The sequence below is a fragment of the Pleurodeles waltl genome, chromosome 8 (assembly GCF_031143425.1).
Source record: "Pleurodeles waltl isolate 20211129_DDA chromosome 8, aPleWal1.hap1.20221129, whole genome shotgun sequence".
Lineage (NCBI taxonomy): Eukaryota > Metazoa > Chordata > Amphibia > Caudata > Salamandridae > Pleurodeles > Pleurodeles waltl.
In genome coordinates, this window is record NC_090447.1 from 1,411,190,071 (window position 1) to 1,411,215,750 (window position 25,680).

A 25,680-nucleotide genomic window follows, 5' to 3' on the forward strand; every position below is an offset into this window, starting at 1 on the left:
GATAAGAATCCTCTGTGAGCTTGGGTGTTTCGGTGTCCCTGCTATTTTCAGTCTATATCTCTGATCTATCCGAGTTCTTGGATGACCCCAATGGCCTTACACCCAAGCTAGGCACTAAACCGATCAGCTAGCTTTTTTATGCCGATGATATTGTTCTTCTTTTATTAACCCCAACACGTGCTTCATTTTCAGTTGAGGAGGTTTTGTTGGTTTAATAAATCGAATCACTTACAGGTAAACTCTGACAAGACTAAAGTCTTGTTTTGGTAGCAGAAGAAGCTCTCTAACATTGATGCTTGATAACAAACCTCTATAAGAAGTGGCTTTGTATAACTACCTGGGTCTAACAAGCAATAAAAACCTTAACTGGGGAAACTACTAAACTACCAAGCCAATAAAAGCAGAACTTATCACTCGGTCACTGAAAAAATACTTTCAGATTTCTGGTGGTCAGGCCATCTTTCCATCAGTCGCAGCCCTCAACAGCAAGCTTTTTTCAATCCTGTTGCATGCTTCCATTATCTTTCATGATAAAACTGTTGCTGAGCTGGATATACTCAATAATGACAAAGTTAAGATATTGGTTTTCGCTCCTCAAACCCCCACTGCAGAATTCATTTGGAGCTTACCTTAACCTCTCTTCTGTTGTGACATGGGAGCCTAGTTTTAAATTGTGTGTGACTGCATTAATGTCAGGGAGGATTCGCTGAAATACTTCCTATACAATGAGCTGCAATCTTATGTCAAGACTGGAGGTTCCTACTATGCTTTCTAATCTTGCTTTATTTCAATAGCAGCAGTCGAGAACGTAAAACTACAACTCTCAAGGGCACAGCACGAGCCAGCCAATGGGCAAAAAACAATGAACATTGCAACCAATCATAGACAAGATGAGTGTACAAGGTCCTGCTTGACTTCGAATAGCCCTCTTTTCTTGCTGCTTGCAGTCAAGATAAGTACCTTTTCTTTCAGTTTCATATTGCATTGTTTGTATATATTGTTATATTTTTGTATACTTTACGTATATATTACTTAGGTATGATCATTTAATTACTTTATGGGCAGTATCATGCTAGGGCATCTCACGCTCTTCATTCTGTTTGTCCTGGCCGTTTCCTGAGGGCACGCTTGTTTTTTTAGACTCACTGCCATTAGCATGCCGAGTTTGCTGTGGGACTCATTGGATTCTGTCTTTCCTGCTCAACTCCAGGTTTGTTCTGCCTTTATTGCGCACCTCAACAGCGTTCGGAGCCTTCATTCAGACGGCGTTTTTCCCATCTGCCTCACACAAGGTGTGGGAGATTCTGAATTCTTCGAGGCTCTGCACTGTCATTCGAGGGCGCAGCCTTCTTGTCATCTCCTCAGAGGGTGCGGCCTATCTCTCCACCTCCTTAACTGATTTCCCTGGACAAGTAAACTCCCTTTCAAGTTCTGCTGCATTTTAACCCTTTTCTACCTATTTGAATTTCACTTTATTTTAAAATGGAAATTGACAGCTCCCCTTTATTACAGGATGTAGATGATGATTGGGAAGCTTTAAAGAATGACTTGAATAATTTTATTAATTCTTCGGTTAAGCAAGCCATTTCAGCTTCCATGGAAAACATTTCCACAAACATTGAAAATTCTATGAAAAGCATGATGTCACAGACTTTATTGGCCCATTCTGCGGGGTAAGCAGAAAACAAAAATCTATTTCTTTACCTTCCAAAAAAAAAAACAAGTCACAACATCCATGAGTGGTTCAGCACATTTGACCAGTGGGATTCCCTCACTCCAGAAAGAGGACAACACTTCTCCCAAGCCTCCTACAAAGGAGGGGAGTTCCTTAGTGCACACTAAGTATAAATCAAAAAACAGAAATATTCAAGGCACTCTCCAAGAATGCAAACACTGATGCCGATGCTCTGGGGTTTGATGACCCTTCCTCTTCTCCTCCTCCTCCAAAAAATCTAGGATTGATCCCTTTATAGACAAGATGGTTCTGGATGTGGAGGGCACTCCTATGTTTGATCCCCTCCCTCATCCGGCATCCTAATTCCATGGAATGGTTTCCTGCTTTTCATATAAGGGTTTATATTTTGCCAAGGCTCTGTCTACCCCTGGATAAACAAACCAGGAGTAAATTAAGATCGGACTGTCCTAGACCTTCTCTCTCTTCTAATATTTCTTCCACTGCTACCATTGACTAGCCATTATTGACTTTCTTTTCGAAATATGGCAAAGGCCCTCGAAAGGATGTTGACAAGGCTTGGTCCTCTTGTCAAGACAAGCTTCTAGATATAGTGAGCCATCTCGCTCCTATTTTTGATTTAGTGGAATCCGCTAGACTGGACAACAGTGATATTGACCCTCAAGATCTGTTTATGTGGATTCAGAGAACCTTCTGCTTACTTGGCAACACCAATGCTGCTATAACGCACGAAAGATGGAAATGTCTGCTTTTAAAGTTGGACCCCAAGTTGGCTAATGTAACTACACTTGATCCATACATAAAATCTAATGGCCAACTCTTTGGAGACTCCTTCATAAAGATCTCAGCCAAAACATTTCCATTTTTTTCTTCCATAGGCAAAGCTCAAAAATCTTTGAAAAAAGTCTTTACCCAGCAGGTTTTTCCACAGGCTAGTAGAGGAAGGAGCTGCTTTACCGGCAGGGCCTACCGTAATCAGGGATCCAGAGGCTCCGTCAACAATTCCGTCTACTAACAAGTTTTTAAACCACACTTCTATCCTCACAAAGGCAGAGGCTTCAGAGGTCTTGGACAAAAGAACTCCAGAAACACAAGTCAATAAGGTAAGCATTCCTTCTAGCCATTCTCCTGTGGGGGGTCGCCTTCAGTTATTTCTCACAAAATGACAAACAATAACAGCAGACCCCTGGGTCTTACAAACAATTCAGGGCTATCAGATATAATTCTATTCACATCCTTTCCAAGAAACCTTTCCTCCTTCTCCAAAATTGTCTTTAGAGATGGATAATCTAATATCGCTAGAAATCCAATCTCTTCTTCTGTAACAAGCAATTCAGATCTCGTCCCCAGATCTATCAAGGTTTTTTAGTTCTCTGCTCCTGGTGCAGAAAAAGAACAAAAAGCTGTGTCCAATAATCAATCTGTGACTTTTCAATCAATTCGTAGTAATCGACATTTCAAAATGGAAACTACAATTCATCTCAGAGATTATTTACGTCAATATGAGTGGATGGTAAGACTAGGCTTACAGGACGCTTACCTACCAATCCTCATACATCCTGCTCACAGGAAAGTTCTTCAATTCAAGTGGAAGGGTCAAACATACCAGTTTCTTCCCTTCCTTTTGGCCTTTCTTCGTCGCCATGGTGATTCACAAAAGTGATGAAACCCGTAGTTACTTACCTCAGATCTCTGGGCATCAGAATGATAACTTACTTGGACAACATCTTAATTATGAGTCAAAACATTAATCTTCTTAAACCCATCTTCTTCAATTATGTTTTCTTCTCACAGATTTGGGTTTTCTTCTCAACACAGAAAAATCAATTATGATTGCTACTCAGCAAATTGAATTTCTGGGTTTTCTAGTAAACTCTTCAAGCTCTACTTTACATCTTCCTCAATCAAAAGTAAATATAATCATGACAGAGGTCCGACATTTTCTCCAACATCGCCTAATTTCACTCAGATCGCTTGTAAGGATACTAAGCCTTCTTTCCTCTTCCATACAGGCAATTTTCCAAAGTCTGCTCCATTATCGGACCCTGCAACGCCTCAAAATTCTACATCTTCGCAAAGGTGTAGCTTACTCTGATTCTATCAGAATCCTGTCTTGAACTTCAGTGGTGGATAGACCATTTAGATGCAATGAACGGGAGGACTATCTTTGCAACAGTCCCCAATCTTGTATTAGAATCAGATGTAAGTCGGACAGGATGGGGTGCCCGTTGTGGGACAGGCTAGACTGCAGGTACACGGCCCATCGAGGAGTCCAAATTGCATATTGTTAGAAATGGGGTCTCTAGTTGGCGTACACCTTTGTCCAAATAGGGTCCACACTCCTAGTCAGGGTAAGTCACACACAATCCAAATTATCCTGTGCCCATCCTCTAGTAGCTTGGCACTGAGCAGTCAGGCTTAACTTAGAAGGCAATGTGTAAAGTATTTGTGCAATAAATCACTACAAAAAGAAACCACACAGGTTTAGAAACATATAAAATATTTATCTGATTAAATAAAGGTCAAAACAATCAAGATTTGATAATCACAAGTTGAAATATCGCTTTTGTAATAATAAGAAGAGTCTTAAGTTCTTAAAAGCAACAATTGTCTCTTGCAAGCACAAAGTACCAGGTATGCGTAAAAATTACATGCAGGAATACCGCAGAGGAGGAGATGCGTGGAAAAGGGTAGGTGTGTGTCAGATTTCCTGGCACACACAGACCATGCGTCTGTTCTTTTCCATGCGGCAAGAGCTTTGCGTCGAATTCCGGTGAGCAGGCTTGAATCCTCTTTGCGATGCGGGGTCTTTTGATGCCCAGGGACGATGTGTGGAAATCCTGTGCGTGCAGGACGAAGTCACAGGTGCTGCGTCAATCCGGTGGGTGATGTGTCAGAGTTTCTGTCACACGGCAGGTGCTGCGTTGATTCCTCCCACAGGAAGTCAGACTGCATCGATCCGGTGGGCTGTGCGTCGAAGTTCCAGTCCTAATGATGGCCCTGTGTCGATCTCCACTCGGAAAGCCGGGCTGCGTCATTCCGGTTTGACCATGCGGTGATTCTTTCACCACTAGGCAGGCTATGTGTTGATTTTCGCCACACAAGAAGTTACTTTGCAGAAGTGAGGTATTTTTGGCCCGGAGACTTTAGAAAACAGAGGCAAGCTCAATCCAAGCCCTTGGAGAGCACTTCTCAGCAGAGCCAGAGGCCAAGTCAGCAGGGCAACAGCAAGGCAGCAGTCCTTTGCAGCAAAGCAGTCCAGGTGAGTCCTTTGGGCAGCCAGGCAGCTCCTTTTGGTAGGTTGCAGGAGCTGGTTCAGAGTGTCCCAGGAAGTGTCTCAATTGGTAGGGTCAGGGACCTAGTCTAAATACCTAAAAGTGCCTTTGAAGTGGGGGAGACTTCAAAGAGTGGTTTTGAAGTGCACAAGGTCCCCTTTCAGTACAACTCTGTCTGCCAGGGTCCGAGTAGGAGGTTTGGCAGTCCACTGTGTGAGTGCAGGCCACTGTCCTTTGAAATGTAAGCGTCAGGCCCTCTACCCTTCCAGCCCAGGGAGGCCCATTCAGTATGCAGATGTGTGCGGGTGTGACTGAGCATCCTGTGTTTGTGGTTGTCTGGGTGAAATGCACAACGGAGTTGTCAATCAGCCCAGCCCAGTGGGTTGGAGACAGGCTGTAAGGCACAGAAGGATTTTAAGTGCAGAGAAAGGCTCACTTTCTAAAGGTGGCATTTCTGAAATAGTAATATAAAATCCAACCTCACCAGTCAGCAGGATTTTGTATTACCATTGAGGCCATACTAAATATGACCTGTCTACCCCTTTCAAACAGAACCTACCACTCACACAGTGTATGAGGGTAGCCCTAATGTTAGCCTATGAAAGTAGCAGGCCTCACAGTAGTGGAACATGAATTTAGGAGTTTTCCACTACCAGGACATATAAAACACACAGGTATATATCCTGCCTTTTACCTACATAGCACACTTTCTGGTGGGTTATCCAGTGCCTACCGTAGGGATGACTTATGTGTAGAAAAAAAGGGAGTTTCAGGCTTGGCAAGTACTTTTAAATGCCAAGTCGAAGTGGCAGTGAAACTGCACAAACAGGCCTTGCAATGGCAGGCCTGAGACATGGTTAAGGGGCTACTTATGTGGGTGGCACAATCAGTGCTGCAGGCCCACTATTAGCATTTCATTTACAGGCTCTGGGCACATGCAGTGCACTTTACTAAGGACATGCAAGTAAATTAAATATGCCAATTGGGTATGAGCCAATGTCGCCATGTTTTAAGGGAGAGAGCATATGCACTTTAGCCCTGGTTAGCAGTGGTAAAGTGTGCAGAATCCAAAAACCAGCTTAAACAGTGTCAAAACGTGGAGGGAGACAGGCACAAAGTTGGGGGTGACCACCTTAAGGCTGTCAGGTCTAATACATATCAATTATTTAGAGATGCTTGCAGGCTGCTTTGCAACCAAAAGCCTGGCAAAAGACAAAATGGAATGTTCCCTTCTTCTGCACAAAGGCAAAATTTCAGCAGTACGTTATGTAAATCATCTGGTTAGCACCAAATCCAGACCTCTGGCAGAACTAGCAAAGAGCTTTCGGGAATTCCGTCTTCTAAATAAGATTTCAGTCAGAGCAGAATATTTACCAGACAACCTGAATTCCATTGCAGATTGGCACTCCCGTCATCTGTGAGACTTCAGCGATTGGAAACATCATGCCTCCATCTTCCAATCACTTTCCCAAAAGTGGGGCCCTTTCGACATAGATATCTTTGCTTCTTGACTTAACTCTCAACTTCCTCAATTCTTCAGCTGGCATCCAGATCCTCTAGCCTTAGCTCCAGATGCGTTCTTACAGGATTGGTCCAATTTTTCCAATTATGTATTCCCCCCTTTCCTCATGATCAACAGAGTCCTCACCCAAACAAGACGCCAACTAGCTACTCAATTAATAGTGGTTCCCTTTTGGCAATCTCAGATTTGGTTTCCCCACCTGCTGGTACTAATTATCGACTTTCCTGTCCTGCTTTCATCCTTTACCAGTATTCTTCTAGACCCTCTGGGTCACTCCCACAATCTAATTCTCAACAATTCTTTCACTTTCTCTGCTTAGAAAATACCAGGTCTTCCCAACCCTCCCACAGCCTTTCGTCTCAAGCCTCAGAATTCATCAGTAAAGCCTGGGATCCGGGAAAAACTAAAGCATACAAGTCAGCTTGGGCTTTGTGGTCTAGCTGGTGTCTGGGAAAACATATCAATCCATTTTCAGCAGATATAATTTATATTGTAAATTTTTTGATGGTGGAGGCCGTAACAGGTAAGTCTTACAGAACCATAAACCTTTATAGATCAGACATTTTGCTAACTCATCCATGCATTGATGGAAAACCGGTTGGAAAACATCCACTTTTTCTCGTCTTTTAAAGGTAGTAAAATGATCTAAACCTCCTCTTCCGAAATATACAAAATTGTGGGATGTTGACGTGGTCTTAAAATTGTTTGTTTCTTGGTCCCACAATTCATCTTTGTCCCTAAAATACTTTCTACAAAACTCACTATGTTGTTAAGTTTGGTTTCCAATAAGCGTTTATCTGATGGCAAAGCTCTGGACGTTTCTTCCCGTCAATACTCCCCTACTATGGTAATGTTCACAGTTAATAGATGCAAAAAGACTAACCTAAATTCAGTATTTTATCCTTACTTTACAGATCATCCCAAGCTTTACATTGGCCTATGTCTCAAAGATTATGAACAATGGGCTTTTGATCTCAGAATGTCCTCTCAGTCCCAACTCCTTATCTCTTTTTGTAAACCACACCTTCCCGTGTCTTCTTCACCTCTAACTCATTGTGTTAGATGGGTCATGTCCTTAGGAGGCATTGATACCTCTGTCTTGGGAGCCCATTACTCTAGGGATGCTATGGCTTCTAAAGCCTTTTGGGCATGTTCCAGAACTGAGGACATTCTGAGATCAGCTGATTGGTCTAATGACAAAGGCGGTGCGGTCACCGCCATTTGGCCGCTCCGCGGGCAAAAGACCGCGGAGGCCATTCTGGTTTTTCCGCTGGGCCGGCGGGCGCCCGCCCGCCAAAGGAGCGCCCGCCGGCCCAGCGGGAAAGGCCCTGCAACATAGAAGCCGGCTCCGAATGGAGCCGGCGGGAGTTTGCAGGGGTGCGACGGGTGCAGTTGCACCCGTCGCGATTTTCACTGTCTGCTATGCAGACAGTGAAAATCATGCTGGGGCCCTGTTAGGGGGCCCCTGCACTGCCCATGCCAGTGGCATGGGCAGTGCAGGTGCCCCCAGGGGCCCCACAACACCCGTTCCCGCCATCCTGTTCCTGGCGGTAAAAACCGCCAGAAACAGGGTGGCGGGAAGGGGGTCGGAATCTCCATGGCGGCGCTGCTTGCAGCGCCACCATGGAGATTCAGCCCAGACAGGGGAAAGCCGGATCCCCTTTTCTGACCGCGGCGGTAAGAATGGGCAGGGAAGCACCGCCAGCCTGTTGGCGGTGCTTCCGTGGTCATCCACCCTGGTGGTCGATGACCGCCAGGGTTGGAATGACCCCCAAAGTGTTCAAAGTGTTTTATTGCAAACCTGTTCACACTGCAGCTTCTTTAGTAATTAACATGCTTTAAAAAAGCGTAATAGGAGCCTCCAGTCTTGACATAAAATGTAGATTTTCCTAATAAATTATGACCTTGCCGTGTCTTCTTCACCTCTAACTCATTGTGTTAGATGGGTCATGTCCTTAGGAGGCATTGATACCTCTGTCTTGGGAGCCCATTACTCTAGGGATGCTATGGCTTCTAAAGCCTTTTGGGCATGTTCCAGAACTGAGGACATTCTGAGATCAGCTGATTGGTCTAATGACAAAGGCGGTGCGGTCACCGCCATTTGGCCGCTCCGCGGCAAAAGACCACGGAGGCCATTCTGGTTTTCCCGCTGGGCCGGCAGGCGCCCGCCCGCCAAAGGAGCACCCGCCGGCCCAGCGGGAAAGGCCCTGCAACATAGAAGCCGGCTCCGAATGGAGCCGGCGGGAGTTTGCAGGGGTGCGACGGGTGCAGTTGCACCCGTCGCGATTTTCACTGTCTGCTATGCAGACAGTGAAAATCATGCTGGGGCCCTGTTAGGGGGCCCCTGCACTGCCCATGCCAGTGGCATGGGCAGTGCAGGTGCCCCCAGGGGCCCCACAACACCCGTTCCCGCCATCCTGTTCCTGGCGGTAAAAACCGCCAGAAACAGGGTGGCGGGAAGGGGGTCGGAATCTCCATGGCGGCGCTGCTTGCAGCGCCACCATGGAGATTCAGCCCAGACAGGGGAAAGCCGGATCCCCTTTTCTGACCGCGGCGGTAAGAATGGGCAGGGAAGCACCGCCAGCCTGTTGGCGGTGCTTCCGTGGTCATCCACCCTGGTGGTCGATGACCGCCAGGGTTGGAATGACCCCCAAAGTGTTCAAAGTGTTTTATTGCAAACCTGTTCACACTGCAGCTTCTTTAGTAATTAACATGCTTTAAAAAAGCGTAATAGGAGCCTCCAGTCTTGACATAAAATGTAGATTTTCCTAATAAATTATGATGGAAAATCTTAATTTTATTAAAGATACGAAGGCCGAGGATTATCCTCCCCCCAATACTTTTTAATTGATGTTTTTTCTACCTCCCTAACAGTGCTTCCATTTACTTCCTGTTAAAATCTTGGTGGATCTTCCATCCTTTTCCGTTACATCTTCAGCACAGCATTTGGAAGAGATGTTCCAGTTTCTTCATCAAGTTTCTCTTTCTTGAACTTTTGCAAGAAACAGTTTTCTTTAATTTTGGCCTTTTCTATTGTTGTTTCTATTTTACCTTTGTTTTCGGATACCATTTGACATCTTGCACAAGAAAAAGGGGCTGTTCACAGCCAAGCAGAACCTTATACACGCATCTGGTCTGTGAATGGTTATGATGTTCATTTCCATTGGTTAGCTCATGCTGTGCCCTTGGGAGTTGTTGTTGTACGTGCTTGACTGCTGCTTTTGAAATAAAGCAAGATTAAAAAGCATAATACTCGCCTCTGTGTCTTTAATAAAATTAAGACTGTCATAATTTACTTGGAAAATCTCAATTATCAAGTGATTTTTCTTTAAGGCTGACCATTGAGGCTGTCTCTACGTTTATAAATTGGAATAAACTACCCTCCCTTCTGCAGCTCTCAGGATTGCCACAGATGACCCAGAAAGAACTTGTAAGGAAGAGTTTGAAGGACAACTCATGACAGACAGATTTGACCCGTGTACAGACATATAAGCACTCAGACTTGAGTGAAGACACTCACCTGGATACATTTTAGAGATATTTATCTGCATCTCTGACTTCTCCGTGCAAACTTCAGTATCTAAGAGTTTGTGTTCTGATGTACTAATTGCTCAATGTAAAAGTCACTGGAACAAGGAAAGTCATCCACTTAGATCGGTGTTCCCTTTGTGGTTACAAAGACAAATCTCTGGCACATATAATATGTTTATAATCAGCCCTTTTGCCCATCAGGAAAAAGTACCTCAGGCTTGATTTCATTAGGGTAAACTGCAGAATGATGCACAAAACAATCAAATATTGATCCTCCAGGAAAAATCATCAATTTGTGTGAAAGCTTGTAATAGTTTTGACCGTTGAATTTTGTTAAGTGTATGGTCATACCATATTGGGATAAATCACTGTTATTTTTAAGTACATGTTGTTAAAATGCAGAGATGTGAAACTTGGTGCTATAAGACCTCTGTGCAAATTAGCACCATCAGGGCAGTTGATGTAATCTGCCAATTGTGTTTAGTGAAGCTGGATTAAGAGATACACATATTAAAGACAATGAACATCATTTGATAGATGTACAAAAAGGAAAATAAACCTGTTTACTCATTACGAATGAGCATATCTCAATATCTATACAGCAGTTTTGTGCAAGGAAAAACGAATGAACTAATTAGCAAATAGTTGTGCAACCGATAGGTAACAACAAATATTTCGTGTAAGTCTTTATTAGTAATAGTTTTGTTAAGCACTTTCTTGAGGGCCTTTGGAATTGTGCGATTCTGAGTTGTTGCACAGTTGCAGACCATTTGAGTGGTTGCATTTTTGTTGCTTATTGTTGTGTGCAAAACTGGTTCGAATAAAGTGAAACCTCTCCTCAGATTGTATTAGTATGTGTTAGTTTGACAAAATGTAATACTGCTGCAAAATGTAGCACGTAGTGCCATGTTATTTGATTATTGTTGCTGCATTATTTAATTAACCCAGTCACATAATCTGGTCCTCCGTTGTTGCATACTTACAGTGGTTCAAAATATAACCAAAAAGTCAACAAGGGCATTGCTATGCATAAAGTAAGAGTCCTGCCCCACTCTCAGAGCCCAGTCAATCCTTCGAGTAACTCGTTGACTGTATCTTGGCCTTTGGATCTGTACAGCACTCTGTTGCCTTTTGGCTAGGCTGGTGCTACACAAAAACCACAAAGATAAATACAACTCCCATCTGAAGCTGACTCAAGAAATGCCAACAACTCCCTGTCTCAATTTAGAATAGATGTGGTGCATAACAAAAGTAATTTGAAAAAGCCCAACCCTGGTTCTTTAAAGTCTAAACCCGAGAAAGAGGGCCAGTGCATTCAAGGGTAAGGATGTTGTCCATCTACAAACCACTTAAGAGCGGCGGTATTTGAAGAGAGAGAGTGGATGTAGATGTAACTTTATCTCAGGCATATCAAACATCCCTTGAGTTCCATCTCTGGACCCACACCCTCCAGATTAAAGAGGAAGCAGATATCTGGTTACAAAGAGGAGTTAAAAGAAGTCTGTGAAAATATTTTGGTGTGTGGTATCTGCCAGCTCAGTGCGGGAGTAGCTGCAGCTTGCAGACTTCTTTCTAAATTGCTGCTTATTTCTGTTTTGCTTATCCTGCTTCCTATTTTATCAGCAGAGGATGCCCAAAAAGATTACGAATAGGATGCCAGTGGAGAGTCATATTTCACTCATAGCTCTGGAAACAAGATTAATATAGCATTATTTCATACAACACACCTATTGCTGCATAGTGTTCAAACGTTAAGAAACAGGAAAAAAAAGGTTGAACCCCTTAGAGCAGTGGTTCCCAGTGGCGTAGCGTGGGGAGTGCAGGGGGGGCCGGCCGCACCGGGCGCAACATCTGGGGGGGTGCGCTCGCACTCGCAGCTCTCTGCCCCTGCCTGGCTCACTCACGCAAATTACTTGCCTTGCCCCGGGTGCTGACAACCCACGCTACGCCACTGGTGGTTCCCAACCTTTTGACTTCTGTGGACCCCCACTTTATCATTACTAGAACCCGAGGACCCCCACTGAATCTTTATTGGAATCCGAGGACCCCCCACTGAGTCATTACCGAAAGCTGTATACCTAATCTGTTAATATTATTTCATTTTCTAAGCAGTCGCAGACCCCCTGAGGAGGCTTTGTGGACCCCCAGGGGTCCACGGACCACAGGTTGGGAACCACTGCCTTAGAGCATCTGCCCTGACTTCCATGGCACACAGTACTTGAGCTGCCACTAGTAACATGAGACGCAGGTACAGTTTGGAAGTGAAGTGCACAGCGACACAAAGGGGACAAATCAGTCACAACCACAAGAACACATTGTTGTGCAAATCAGTCATTACCACCAGCACATATTGTTGTGAAAATCAAACATCATTACAGTCACACATTGTTGTGCATGACTCACCAATACACTTCCACCATCCCTGATTGACTGTACCACCAAATAAACACATCAGAATGATCATCAACCACCTACCGATCATCCTAGTGAATGCTGCACTGCAAGATGACACCCATGCAACTACTACAACCTGACACCATGGTTATGGCATGCCCTGGCACCACAGCCATGAGCAAGCACAGTGTTGATGGATGGAATGAACTACTGTAACAAGCACATTTACATCATCCAAGCATTGGGCTTTTCCATCCCTACAAAGAAGGCAACCCCTAATGGTACATGCCATAATCCATTGAACTCTTAGAAGGCTGTGTAGGACTTTTGGCTACCAAAAAGTGGAGAGATAAATTAACACAACCTCACAATGATGACCACACAATGCTAGGTCCGATCACATTCAAAGTAACAAATTATTCGTAATCAGGAAAACATGTCAGGTGTTCACAGAATTTCACTGTAGCTATTAAACACTCACTGCAGAACAATAGATGTCAAAGTACACCTCACTTACTAGCCAGCACATCTCTCTCCTGCAATATCAAACAATGGCTACAAGCGGGTGAAGATTCATACTTTGGCAATTAAATAAGGCAAATCCGGCACATGTGATCATGTGCACAGTTTACAAATGTCGCTAAGTTTCCCAGTGAAGCCCTAGTTTGCTTGCTGAAAATATGAACTGCCAAAAACTGGGAACATTCTAAAAAAATATTTGTACTGTGTGCTCAACGGTTTTTGTGTAATTTTTCACAATAAAAACCATCCCTGCTATTTGTCTTAAAAAAACTTTGCAAGTTTTGCGTAGCTCGCAAAAGGTTGTCAAACTATCAAAACAAATCACAAAGCTGTGGAGAAAATCATTCACAACTTTAAACTTCCATAAAAAAGACTTTGTGCAAGTCCGCTGAAGAAGTCAGGGAAGCTCAAGAGGAATAGAAACCCATCACAGAAGCGTGCCCCAGAGGATACACTAATGGTATAAGCTGTATAGGCAGTGACTATGAGATAAGTGCACCCACAAATGACAGAAGAACAAAGGCCCAGATTTAAGAGGTCCTAGCGCCTCCTTGCGCCACATTAGCATTATTTTTTATGATGCTAATGTGGCCCAACAAGGCCAGAATCGCTGTGCCAGATTTAAACAGTGGCGCAATGCATGCATTGTGCACCCTGTAACCCATTGCACCACATTATGCCTGTGTCAGGCATAATGTATGCAAGGGGGGGCGTTTCCCCAGTTAGGGGGTCCGGAAAAATGGCACAGTGGAATTTAGAGATTCCACTGCATCATTTTAGTGGGTATTTTTAACGCCTGCACAGAGCATGCCTTAAAAGGGGGCATGCCATTATTTATAATAGGCCCCTGTGTACTCTGCAGGATTAGCGCCAACATTTAGGCATTAATCCTGCACAGTACATCAATAGCGTCAAAACATTTGATGCTATTGCCCCTACCCTGCAACATGATGAGACGTATATTAATTACGGCGCACACATGGTGGCATTAGGAGGGTGCTAAGGGGCCGCAGCAAAAGTGGCATTGCATGTAAGGTAGCACCACTTTTTTTAAATCTGGCCCAAAACCTATTTTGTTCATTAAATTTCTTTTGATGGCACAGTGGCATGAAAGCCATTGCTGATATGAGTGAGAACTCTATATGCCCTACATGCATGATCAAAACCAGGGATCCTTTCACAACAAATATCCAGAAACTGCATAACAATGTAACCTAAGAACATTTTTTCAGCACAACAGAAATTAATTGAAAACTATTGGTGGCCTACAGAAGAATACACTCCTGGATTCCATTGAGTTCCCAGAATCCCTAGCCTGGCTTGTGTACTTACAACAATGTCCAGTGTCTACACCTGTTGTGTTCTCTGCCTGCAATAGCTGTGTGCATGAACCTGAACGTTATCGAGAAAGACTTTAGTTTCATACTATCTCTATTGTCCAGGTTCTCTGCACTTAGTTGCTCACCAGACTGTTATTTTGATGTAATGGGAGATGCTAGTGCTAGAGGGCCGATTCCCCAGGAATAAACTTTGTAAGAAAGATCTAGCAATGCCAATGCCAGCCATACTTAAAGAGATATGCCCTGGTACTTACTGAAATATTGATAAATCCAGATAGAATTTTAGCCAAAGAAAGTACCACAACCTCATTTATCATCTCCAGTATAGAGAGCCCCACTCGCGCTGCCACCCTGAGGAAAGAACTCCTGAAATAGTTGCAATTGGGATGAGTAGTGGTTTTACCATTTTCCACCTCTAAAGGTCCTCAGACCGAATACTGTAACATCAAAGCACCACCTGTTCACTGAGGCATCAATAAATACCTTAGATTCAGATTTAGTCTTAACTGCTAAATTCTTTCCCTGAGGAAAAATGTGTAGTTGTGTACTGTCAATAATATAAAACAAACATTTGCAATGCAATAGGTCTCACGTTTGGTTGAGTTAGATCTATTAGTGTTGTAAATTCCTAACTGGACTTTTCTCGCCACAGAAATTGAAAATGAAAAGTAAAACAGTTGACATAAGAAAGCCGATTCAAAGCGCTACGGCCGCCATGAGCATGAGCGCGAAGGAAAGACACAAAAGGGAAAAGAAGTTTGCTTGCAGTTAAACGTATTAGCAAACGTGTAGTTACCCATGTAACAGGGTTGATGGCCAACGCGGTAAAAAAACTGCGCCAAGGAGGGACAAACGTAAGGCATTTACCAATGATAACAAAGGATTTTTGAAAGGCAACTCCATGAACAAGTGATAGTGATGGGCATGCGGTGGGCGTAGTTAAAAGACCACAGATAGAAAACAACCGGCCAGAGCACTTGCACGCTCAACTTAAAAAACGAGAGGAGGACACAAATATAAAAGTATAACAAATTACAGTGAAGATTGAGTCTTGGAAGCCAATACGGAAGCAAACAGTATATAATTACCTAAAATGATTATATATAAAAACCTCATATCATGACTGACTTCAACATACATGTTGCTAGCTGGACATTATGAATCCCATGAATGTACATTCACATCCAAGCAGGATAACTTACACAACAGGATGCAGTTTTGTTACGTTTTGTTGAAGAGAAAGACACCTCTGAAGGAGTAAATACTCTTCCTGTAATATCCAGTGCCCTCACATTCAAGACTCATCTGCAGAAAATCAAACAGAAATGGAAAGTCAATGTTGGAGACAGTTGTTTGCGAGAAAGGCCCTTATTACGGGGCCAATTTCTAAGAAACCTTAGTACCACATTTACATCCCTTAATACTGAATATTTGGATTGAGAAGGATGCACCATTTGGATGCCCTGAAGAAGTTTGCAAATCAAAGGATGTTCCACTACTGGTCTTCCATTCACATGAGGGTGCCCAAAAGATACAGCTGATCGAAAATTGTTGACAGTTCTAGATGACAAGACCTGTGTGGCTAAATAGGATAGAAAATTCACAATCACATGAATTTCTGCCCCCATGGAATCCACACTCTGTTCACCGCACCAATGAACCCATCGTCGACAGGCATGTTCGTACTGTTTATGAGTTGTGGGAACCCAGGATTGCAACAGGGAGAACACTGCCATGTCTGAAACTCCCTGAACTTGCCTATGTCTCCTGAAAGTCTCCACACCATGAGGTACAATAGACCTTGCGTGATCAGAGGGTGGGGAAGACCAATCGGATCTGAGAAAATAGCCATGAAGAAAGGAATCTGCGCCAGGTGGTCGCATGACAATGACATCTCTGTTGGGAACCAGGACTGGGCCTTCCAACATGGAGTCACTAATATCACCTCTGCCTCCTGCAGATGTACTTGGACGAAGACTTGTCTTATCATAGAGAATTGGGGATACCGCCTAAAGGAGGCCCGTGACTGTGATTGATGCCACCGCCTGAGGGTTCGGTCTCCAGCTGAAGAAGGTTGGAAAATGAGCGTTCAGGCGGGAGGCAAACAGATCTATCTCACACTGACCCCAATGGCAATTTAATGCCTTAAACACCAACGGGTGAAGCCTCCAGTTGCTGGAATCATGCAGAAAATGCATGTTACAATCCACTGTTGCATTGGATTGCCCCGCAATGTTTTCTGCTACTACTGAAATCTGATGATTGAGGCAGTAGTGACAGAAATCTTTCGCAATCTTTGCTAACGGGTGAGATTTCATACCCTTGGATGGTTTATATACCAATCGCCATGGGTGGTATGGCTAAAAGGAGTGGATGAGGTTCGGGGGGGGAGGGGAAAAACAACTCTGGAACAGGTTATTGTTCCTTGTCACTGTAAAAAGCCAGTATAAAACTTTTCTGGCCAGAAAATGATGTGTGGAGGGACCTTTCTGAAATATTTCCCCGGGGCAGAGCCTTGAAAAATGTTTATTCAGCCCAGTCTGGGCTCTCTAGGGACCCACTTGCTGCCTGTTAAGTGCTATATGTGTGAAGCTGAATTAAGAGTTAAGTCATTAATCTTTAGACAATCATGCATAAAGTAATGAAACAAACACTTATCTAAGGGTGCTGCAGGAGCAAAGAAAGAGGAAGGACTGTTGTGTCCAGCACACTTGTATTCAAGGAAGCTGAGTGATTGGTTGAGGACGTGATATGGTGCTCGGGGAAGTGTAGTTCAAACTTTTTGTTTAAAATGATTGGCTGCTGTATTTTATCAGTTAAGAAAAGAGAAGCATAATCCTCGCCTACCTGTCCTTAAAAGAATCTGAAATTCTTAACGCAATAGGTAGAAAAAAATGTATTACCCCCCCACATCCTTCGCAGACCCACAGAATGATCAGGATAACGCTTGTTTACGTAACCTTAATCACTTGGATATTGGCTGAGCAGCCTTCTGACATTGGCACAGCCCTGTCCCTTTCCTCAGTATCTTATGGGAGTCAATCCATATATAGATATAGATATAGATATATATAGATATATGTATATATATATATATATATATATATATATATATATATATATATATATATATATACACACACACACACACTCTCTCTCTCCCTATCTCTATCTCTATCTATCTCTCTCTCTAAACAGAGATACCGATGAATGAAAGAATATATAATAATGTAACCATTTTCGCCGCAATGTGCTTGTGTGCGGGTCCAGTAAATTACCTATATCTGATATCAAACACTTACAGGAGCAGGGAGATGTACTCTGTCCTACCACTTCCAGTCCAGGTTATCTTTATAAAGTTGCTTTCTAGCAGATTGGTTATTACTTGGTGATAGAGTAGTAAACTCAACATGCTGTTATTTATCTATACTTGAAGAAGTTTCAACAATTTCCCCGCGCAATGACTAACAGAAGAAAAACAGTTTAGAGGAAGTGTGAAATTTCCCACACCGAACCAGGACTCTGCCTGACAAACAGATTGCACAGAAAATATGAAAACAGATGTCTTCGCCGGAAGACGTTTTAGCCGTTGCAGTTATGCAAACATGTCTGGAAGGAGCTGGGCAACAGGAAGTCCCTTTTGGAGAAAACATGGAAACTAAATGAAACTTCAAAATGTGCCTGCACAAACGCCGAAAACAAGTTAAAACTTTATTTCCCGGCAAAGTCGTATTTTATTGTCGGAGATTTCTGCAGTGAGTTATGTCTGCATGCTAATTGTTCGGTTGTCTAGACAGGGATGATATTATACGCCAGCTATGTACAGATATTCACCGTGTCATGCTTTCCAGGGCTGCCTCCGTATTCTACTGCGGTGAATAATGCTGACACGTGGACGGGTCCCCCTTAGAATGGATTTCACGTGTCTTGACCTGTGCTTTCCGAACTATTCACTCTGCGCTTAGATACAAGAGGAAGATTGTTACTAACAGAAACAGACCCTGCAAGTCCTGTAATGTACAGCCTTTGCTGGCGTCGGGTCTATCTTGCACCAATTTCCTCCAGATACTTATGATGTTAGAAAGGCAGCAGCATTTTGAACTTTAAAATAGGAAATAGATAAGGTGTCATGACAGATATGCGGAAGCCCAAGTGGGGTCTAAACAGGTTTGAATGTGCATTTGTTTACCTAGATCTTTAACCTCAGATCTCTTAGCTTGGATGGTATGTTTTTTGTAAGTGTGTCCTTCCTTTTTATGGGCGAGCGCAAAGCGCTCCGTCCATAAAGTAATCCATCTTTGGGCTTCAAACCACGCCCAGGTCACGTCAGTCTCTTTCGTTGGTTCCTGGGCTTGCTCTTTAAAATCTGCTTGTTTTCATTTGTGAAAGGCATGCATACGTCATGCCTTTTCCAGTGTTTAGCCCGCCTACACAGCACCGGTAAACTACTAGAAACATACGAGGCTCGATGTTTTGAGCTTGGTTTCTGGACTACTTTATCTGTTAATTTTCCCCGCAGCGCGATCGTGCCTGGGTTTACATAGCGCGATTGCGCTCCGTTTTTTCGTTTTCAATTTCAGCGCCATGGCGCTGCATTTTACATAGCGCGATCGTGCTGTGTTTTTTTTCTTTTAATTTGTGTGGCAAGAAAAGTTAGGTTAGGAGTTTACAACGCAAACAGCTCCAACTCGAGCAAATGCGAGCCCCGTTGCATTGAAAATGCTTGTTAACTACTGTGAGTGCTCATTAGTGATAAGTCATACATGCCAATAGTTTAGACAGAGCTCAATTTGTAAAACGAAAATAAGTGCCAGGGCACTTGCTAGGATGGCACTGCAGTTTGCAGTATCCTTCTGTCCTGCTAGTGCTGCCAATGACTGTACCAACATAACGGCTAACCATCACGCTCCTACAAGTGTGACAATTCAGACTGTCCTAGGCCATCCAAGCTACAACGATGGCTTGGGTGGCATGTATTAGTCGTTTTTATTGTATACTGAATGAATTAACAACTTTTGTTGTGCCGCTCTCTAACTCACCATGTGGCAGACTGTCATAAGTGCCATTGTTGAGAATTAAGTGGCAGTGCTGAGCACCGGAAGCCACCGGCTCAAATTAAGCACTGATTTTTGAACAAAAAGTGGGAGATTTTGAAAAACAAATTGGTGTACTGGATTTTCTCCATTGACTATTGAAGGAGAGGCGCTTTCAGGTGAGAGACAACTAAAATAGAGCCTTTTTTGACTTCACAAATCAGCCATCTCCCGGATGAATCAGATTATTGCCATGTATGGTAAGTTGTTATGGAGCAAGTGGGCCGGGTACAATCTAAACAGTACAATGAATACATGATGGAAGCCATGACTGAAAGTGAATCAGATTAATGGTTATTCCTATGGTTTCACAGTATTTCCCATGGGCAAATGAGAGAATACCCCTTCAAGAATGCCCGAGCACCCATTCAACACTCCTGCATTCTTTATTGTGAAAAGGAACACAGGATCCCAGACACATTAGCTTGTACTGCTTACTGTAATGTTCAACTACAGCCCAAAAATTATACTATTCTGCAAGATGCACTGATTTTCTGTGAGATGGTCCCAAATGTTTGCTTACTTATACATTAGTTGTAATTTCATCCTGACATAGCTGCCATATGTGTAGAACGCGTGATCACCAGGAAGGTTATTTCTACTAGTGATGGATAAAAATGCTATTGTTAGCCATCTCAGAGGTTCTTATTTGAAAAATTGCGTGAGGATCACCGGCTGGGCAGACTGACTGAAACTTTACCTATGATCGGGGGGTCCTAACACAGATCCCTCCTTTCTGTGTGTTAGCCCATTAAGCAGTCAGACACAGCCTTGTATGATTTATGACTGTCTTTCTTCTTCAGTCTATTTAGAATGTAATATCACTGCTGTATGGGCCACATAGACAATCGGCCAATGCTTGAGGGGATCCAGCCACAATCCAGTCAGTGGACTATGTTTTCTCAACCAATATCTTTAATATAAATCAATTATTGCATTTAATGACTGATTTTTGGAGTGTGGTTCATCTGTCTGGCCACCCCCTACTTTGTACATATAGGTTTACACACCTTTAGAGGGAGCATGGCTGTAGGGAGCTGGCTTCTGGTTGCAGTACCCCCTACTTTTTGCCTGGCTTTTAGATGCACATTTAACTGAAGTGCACTGGGTTCCTATTAACCAGGTCCCAAGTGCCGTTGTTCCTTCCCTAAGTCAAGACACCTGGTCACTTTATCCCCAAGTGACCGGGCCCTTCAGCACCTCTGTAATTTCCCAGTAAATGGTACCCCTGGTACCCAGGGCCTGGGTACTGAAGAGGGCCCCTCAGAGCTGCAGCACAGTTTGTGGTGCTCCGAGGGGCTCGGCACCAAACTTATGCAGACTGCCATTGCAGACTGTGTGACAAAATGCTCACAAAATTTAAAAAATAACATGGTACACACTTGTGTGCCAAGTTCGAATAAAACACTGCTTGTAATATCTGCCAGTCACTCTTACAGCAGGCTTTAAGCCCTAAGGCAGGGTGCATTATATTACAAGTGAGGGCATATGTGCATGAGTAAATATGCCACTACTATGTTTTTGCTGGTTCTCAGACATAGTAAGTGTGCAGGGAGGCCATTTTAAATACATGTGCTGAACACTGGTCAATATGAGTTTCCCAGCTAAATGATGGCTTCTCCGAACCAAGGGATGTTTGGTATCAAACATATTATTTTATTAAACCTTCACTGATCCCGGTGATGGTTTTATTAATACATGCACCCAGAGGGCACCTTACAGGTGCCCCCTAAAAAACATACCAGCTGCTGGTGAACTCACTGACTAGTTCTGTCCATCCTGACATGAACAGACATGAATCTGACCTCCCAGGCGGAGAGCCTCTACTCTTGAGAGGTCAGAAACAAAAGCCTGTCTGGGCTGGGGTGTTACTCACCCATCTCCACAAAATGACCTGCTTTCCAAGGCAGGAGCTTCAAAGAAGCCCATCCCCTTCGGTATGCAGATCTGGCCTTCCTCAGAGGAAGATGCTAACCCCCCTGCCCCAGGACCCATCTGGCACTTGGACACGTGGGAAAGTTAGGGGTGCAGGAGGTGCGTCACACCACTAGGGTGGCCAGCCTGACGTGGACACGACTTAGGAAATTCCAGCATCTTCTGTGTGGGGGAATTTGGAAACTCTGGACAGGGCGATGCACAGGGGAATGCCCAATCCCCACAGGAAGTGGTCATCTAGGGATTGTAGTGACCCCAAGTGTAAGTAGCCTATTGGCTACTACCTTTCACTCCCTTTAATGCCCCCTAAATTGAGTATTTAGGAGACACCCCTGATATCAGATCTGCAGATTTTTGCTGGACACAAAAGAAGGAGTGGACAAGAAGCCTGCTTAGCCTGAGAACTGAGGAGCATGACTGACTTGGAGCCAACCCTGCCAGCTTGCCTGTTGCATCCAAACCTTGAGGAGCAGCTGACCTGCCCTGATGCTACAGCCTCCAAGAAACAGGGAGTGCTCCCAGTGCCTCAACAATCACCAGGAAGAACTCCCTTGGAGTAGAGGAGCTACTCCTTTGCATCCACAGACACACAAGAAAGCCCTGAGAGGACCGGGACTGCCAGAAACCCGATGTCAGACATCACCAGTGCACTTGAGCTGCTCAGCCCAAGTTGAAGTGGGCCAATGGCATCAGCATGGTCCCCAGGCCCTCCAGAAAGTGCATCCTGTGCTCACCCACTGAGGTCTTCACGACTGCATCTGCAGACTGTTTCTGCAGACCCCATGCAACTGCGAGTGACTAGGAGGCAAAGACCCTACGCCCAAGGACACCTCTGCGCCCATCCACCCTGGCCCCAGGAGAAGAGAACCATGGGTGTCCCCACGTCTCCCCACCTCATGAGACCTGAGCCCTCTTGTTGGCTTGGTCAGACTGGACCCCCCCGTCCACGCCTGCACAGTGTTTCTGCAGGGCACCCTGCAATTGTGAGGAACTCCAGTGCTGGACCCGACACCAGAAGACACCCTATACAAGCACTCTACAGCCCTAGGAAGAGTGGACTGACGATGTTCCCATCCCCGTGTGCCCGAGGACCTCAAGGGTCGAGCCCCCCATGGATTCCCCTGAACTGTTCTTACATTACATCTGTGCAGCAACTTTGTAACTGGACCGATCCCTATAGACTTGAATGGGACATCCGACGCCATAACACACCTCTGTACACCAATGCACCAGAGCTCCCTGAGGCAACCTGTTGGTGTGGTGTGGCCTTGGACCTTACCCCTAACTCACCCTAAGTCCAGGAGATCGGTCCCGTAAGTCATTGTACTCTTCATGGATTGCCGTCTTTATTTTCCCCCACAGTATTGCATTGCAGCTTCCTGAAAAATGCACTGTCAACTTTTAGAAACTCTAAAAATTAATAACTTGAAAAGTATTCACCTGGCTCCGGTGTTCTTGGTATCAAAGTTTATATAAAAGTATGTGTTATTTTTATAAATTGGTGTTGGATTTCTTTCATGAGTGTGTGACTCACTTACTGCATGGATGTGTGCCTTACATGCTTAACACTACCCTCTGATATGCCTAACTGCTCGACTACACTAACCAAAAAGAGAGCATTTGGGAGGTCATTTGTGCTTTTGTGATACCTTTGGGGATTGCTTGGACTCTTTGCTCCACTATATAAAAGAGCCAGCTTCCTACAGTGGCCCAGTATATTGACATGCAATAATTGACAACCTGCAAGCCACTGTAGCCTCAACGTACATGGTCCTTGTAAGAAATTGAGTTATTGGTGAGAACCCTTCTCAAGAACCAACCACAATCTTGGTAAACATTAACTATAGAAGTCAATAAACCTATGCTTAACCCTCTCATAGCTTGCCACAAAAGCAGTTGGGCTTAACTCAGAATCACTGTGTTCAGTATTTATGAAGCACGCAAACAGTCCTAACGTGAAAACACAACACAACACAAGAATAATCCACTACCAATTTAGAATAATAGAGTACATTTTAATAAACAAACTGACACCAAAATGACAAAGATCCGATCAGTAGAACTGGAGATATGAGTTTTTAAAGTTTCAACCCAAAGTAGCACCAAAAAGCGCAAAGGGACAACTACTATTATCTGGTTGCGCTGGACTGGGACAAAGTCACAAGTTTATGCTGAATGTGATGGAGCACAGGTAGGGTACAGAATTCCTTGCACCAACCTCAACCAGCTACATCAATAAAATATCACTCAGGGCTGACAGAGGACTTTGGTCACCATCATGTTTGCATAAACTAAAACTTTTGAACGGGCTCAAAAATGTATATACACATAAATATGTTACAATGGCTGTGTGTTGCTAACCAAAGTTTCAAGGACATGTCCTTAAGTAGGGGAACCTCCAAAACTTAGTGGTACATATTCAGTATGGCGCATCATGGCACATCAACACCTGTTCATCCAACTTCAACACAGAACTGCACAAAAATATGACAGCAAGAACTCCTTGACCTAAATGGTGTGACAACCTTACTGATGTTGAAGGGACTGATTGGAGCTGTGCCTTAAAACAGTTTTTCTTTTCTTTTTTCTCTGCAGATAAAAAATATGTTTTCCTGTGTAGAATCCTCTTCTACACGTCCACCACATCTTATTGTCTTACTTTCTTAACTCTCCACTCTGCACCTGCATAAGGACCCACTCCAGCACTTGGCAAGTGTTAGTTAATGACGATATCTAGTGGGGAAATGTCTGTTACCAAAGTTTTGTCTACTCACAAACATGGAACTTTATTCTATTTGCACACAAAAAATGCTCCACACTGGTATTATTTTAAGCAGGAGGCCTGCTGAGACTAAACGCTTTACTTCATTTAGCTCGTTGCTAATTTCTAGTCTCAATAGGTTGGTTTAAAAAAAAAAAAAGGTCTCTGACATCAATGATTGTGAATTTGGAGCACTATTCACATAACCTACCTCAATAGTGAAATTCAGTTTTGCTGACTGTCAAGTGAGCTGTCTTAGTGTTGAAATCCCAGAGAACGCAAAGCTTGCGGGTGTTTGCCAACTCTTAAGTGAGCAGCCTCAGTGTTTGAAATGCAGGAGAACTCAAACATTGCACTTTTTTTCTGAATCTCAAGTGAGCTACCTTAATGCTGGACTTCAGAATTCAACCTCTCTCCATTCATGCTGAATCTCAAGTGAGCCGCCTCACGGTTGAAATTCAGAACTCAATCTCTGCCCATTTTTGCTGAATCCCAAGTTAGCTACCTCAGTGTTGGAATTCAGAACTCAAACATTGTTCGTTATTGCTAGATCTCAAGTGAGCTATGTCAGTGTTTGCATCCAGGACTCAAACTCGGTCCAGTTTTGCTTAATCTCAAGTGAGCCGCATCGTTGTTAGAATTCAAACTTTGCTTATTTTTTTCTTATTTTGCTGACTCTCAACTGATCTACCTCAATGCTATATTTCGAGAGAACATAAAAGAAACTGCACTTATTGTTTCTGGTGGCCTGCAAGCTCCCCGGAGCAGGAGGTTGTTGTGGGGAGTAGCGTGACTTGCACAAAATAAGTTTTGCAGAAGGTTCTGTTATTTGACTTATGAAATTGTACAGCTTTTATCAGCTGAGGAAAGATCCTTTCTTGAAGAAACGGCCAATGTGCAGAGGAACAAACTGTCAGCCGCTTCCTCAGGCCTGTGTTCAACTCCTGCGGTTTAGATCAAATGGCTGCCGAAGCCGTCTGTTGATCCAGATAGCCACATCCTATGTATGGATGTATTTGTGGCGCATCATTTATTTTTTACAGTGGTTTTAGAATGTGGTTCAGCCTGACCCGCTTCAAAGCCTACAGAAGACGTTCTGCATCTCTGACCTCTCACTAACCCTTTTCTCTATTAAACTGGAGGGAAAAAAATCCCCAAAAAACACAACAAGAGTTGTTGCAAAAATGCAAAGGCTTCTTACATTCATAATCCCTTGATAACTGTCTGGTAATGTAGATAAACCCACTCGCCCTCTGCCTTACATCAGTCTGATTTTTTTAAATGATTCAGATGGAATATATGCATGATTTGCACATCAACCTTGCAGAAGAGCTTGTCTGGTAAAAACATATTTTCTTATCGTGACTTATTTTTTTATCCGAATAGAAAAAATTGTTACTTTGGCTTAACTGCTTGAGAGTCCGTAAACAGGAACACAAGCACAACACATAAAGTTATATCAGCAGTGTATTTTTCTGGGGCCGGTTACCGCAGAATACACAAATCGTGTGGTAATTAACTCGTAAAACCAAAAACATTGCAAACTAAAACAAGCCTTGGCAAAGTCAACTGGGGCCCCGTGGCAATGTTTTTGGTTTACATTATATTGAATGA